Source organism: Nelumbo nucifera, chromosome 2 (genome assembly GCF_055504915.1).
Source record: "Nelumbo nucifera cultivar China Antique chromosome 2, China Antique-T2T, whole genome shotgun sequence".
NCBI classification, from domain to species: domain Eukaryota; kingdom Viridiplantae; phylum Streptophyta; class Magnoliopsida; order Proteales; family Nelumbonaceae; genus Nelumbo; species Nelumbo nucifera.
The window spans coordinates 109,873,087-109,876,094 of NC_142650.1; positions in this window are offsets into that span (position 1 = coordinate 109,873,087).

Here is a 3,008-nt window from a genome sequence, read left to right on the forward strand (position 1 = left end):
GTGCACAGAGGTGGTTGGAGTACAGTAGCATATCGGTAGGGAGAGAGAAACTTGAATCAGTGACCGGAGTACAGCAGTGGCGAAGAGGGTTCTTGTGTGGCCGAAGTACAGTAGCGTATCGGTGGGGAGAGAGAAGAATCATGAGAGAGAAATTTGAATCAGTGGCCGGAATACAACAATGTGTTGGTGGGGAGAGAGGAGAACCACAAGAGAGAAACTTGAATTGGCAAGGGATGGAACTAGCAATGACTGTAGCGGTGAAGGGGCGGTAGGTGGAGATGGGAGGGAGAAGAAGAGACGAACTCGCTATTCGACGGAAATGAAAAGAGAGATTGAGTGCGTAGGGTGAGTGAGTTATGCGTATTTAATAAAAAAATTAAATCCATGCGGGCGTTAGAAATAATTCTCCGTTAGTTTCAAATAAGTTAGGTGAAGAGGATGTATTAGAAATAATTCTCAGGACTAGAGTATTGCATGATCACACCTTATTGGGCATTTTTCTTATTAATCATATGTATCGTTTTAATTTAAAAATGAACATGTAACTTATTTCTTTTTTATATATGTACATGATAATGAATTAAATGTAATAAAGTACAATGTAACTTTTAATTGCACTTATATCTATTAGAATTGATATGGTTTCATATATTAATCATCTAAAGAATTGATTCAAGAAATAAAGTAATGATGCCAAATATGATTTTGTTTTCTAGAAAATAGAAATTACATTACTATACCAAATACATTTGATTATTTTCTAAGTGAAAATTTTTAAAATTCATTTTTCCTCTAAAAGATTTTGAGAATATGAATTTTTACAATTAATAATAAATAGAGCATAAGATTGTACTTATAAATATCTATTACATATAAACTATATCATGAGCGTTATTCACGATGTAGGCCAAATATATAAAAAATAAAAGAACTTTGCTATTGGAGAATCTTTAAAAAAACTCATAGTTGCATTCACATTTTTGTTCATAATAAAAAATAAAGGTAACAAAATTTTTATACAAAATACAATTTTTTTTTTAATCATAACATGATTTCTATAATCATTTAAAATGGAAATAAGTGGTTTACTGTCTATAAAATCAATTATTATAGTATAGATGAATCTAACAATTGCGAGAGTATAAACCTTTCAAAAATTGTAAGTGTAAATTTATAAAATTATGTATATTAAATATAATTTACTTAATACAAATCAACAATTTATTCTACCAAGAAACATACCACGTTATCTATAAAATTATGTTTATTAAAGTAATCACAAGAAATCAAATTAAAGGCATTGTTTGAGAAAGAATCATTTAAAGCACATTAAAAACCTTTACACAATATCAAATATCTATTTTAATATAATTGTTATTAATTAATTAATCATTTAAAGTACATAAAAAACCATAATCATTAGCATTTTTAATTTAAATGAACCATGGTGTAATGCTTGTAACAAATGCAAAAAAAAATTACGAATGACATCATATGTAGTATATGTAGTATATTGTGAAAAATGCAAAAATGAATATATTAAATATATCAAAAAATAAGTCAACAAAAAATTATTTACAATTACGTACAAAACTAATATAATATACAAATATTAATTCTATAATTACATCTAATAACAATTACATGATAAGGTTTTATGTACTTCACAATCCTATAAACGTTACAATCATATTATTTGAACTAACTAATGACATAATCAACTATCAAGTATAAAAATACATCAAATTCAGAAAGAAATACAAAACCATTAATAAAAAAAATATATAAAAACATAAAAAAACATTTAGACTTCTAAACAAATTTCTTTTCATACAAGGTATTTATAAAACAAATGCATAGCAAATCTAAAAACATAAAAGGAAAGATTTATTTCATCATTATTCGAGCTTAAAAACAAAGCAACATGTAATGCAATTATTTAAATCTCATATCAATAGATAAAATTAAAGTAGATGACTTATAAATAATTTAGACAAAAGACGTTGATACAAAAGACTAAAAGAAATTAAAGAAAATAAACATAGAGTAGAAAAAAATACTTGGACAATATGTAGGACACTCTTCCACTTTACATGGTTGTACAAAAATATATTACAACTACTCTTTTATTTTTAATATTTCATATAAAAATAAAAAAAAAACTTTCTTGCTAGGATATAAACATTTAAAACATATATGCTCATTATTTAACGATACAAAAACTAATAAAGTAAAGGTAAAAAAACTAATGTTCAAATAACCAAAATTGTGCATAAAATTGAAAAAGGAAGATGTTCATAGGTTAAAAGATCAATCTAGGTTGAACTAGAGGTTAAACCATGATGATGTGGTGTGTGTGTGTGTGTTTGTGTGTGTGTGTATGTGTATATAATGTATTTCATAACTTTTTATACTTAAATGTGGTGGATGGATGGCAAATTCCTTAATTTTTAAAGCAAATATCAGGGTCCAAGTATCTTAATTTATATATTCTTTAAAATACATGCATAATAAAGTAATATATACAATAAAGAGTCATTAATTAATGCAAATAAAGAAATGGACTAATGGTAATCTATATATGTATAATAAAAGAATATGTGCTATGTTTGAATCATTCTTTTTGCGCCAAACCCTTATTTTAAATTCTTTATTTTATTTTATTTATTTCACATAATTATTAAATAACTAATAAAATTATCATGAAATAAAAAGAGGGCAAAGACGTTTGGATATCAAAAGCATTTCCTATCTACAAGTTAAAAAAACTTTAAACTCTTATACATCTTTTTTTTTTTTGAAACATTTGGATTCTGGACTCCTTTGTAAGAATATTCTTATCATTCTCATCCATTTTTTATTACTCATTTTTACATTACTCGTTTTGCTTACAAAAAGCATTTCAACATCATTTTATATATTCTAGTTTTCTTGTTCAGTCCAAGTATGTATTAGATGTTTTTTGCATTTAAAATATGTTGAAAAATGACTATAAATGATTGGAAATA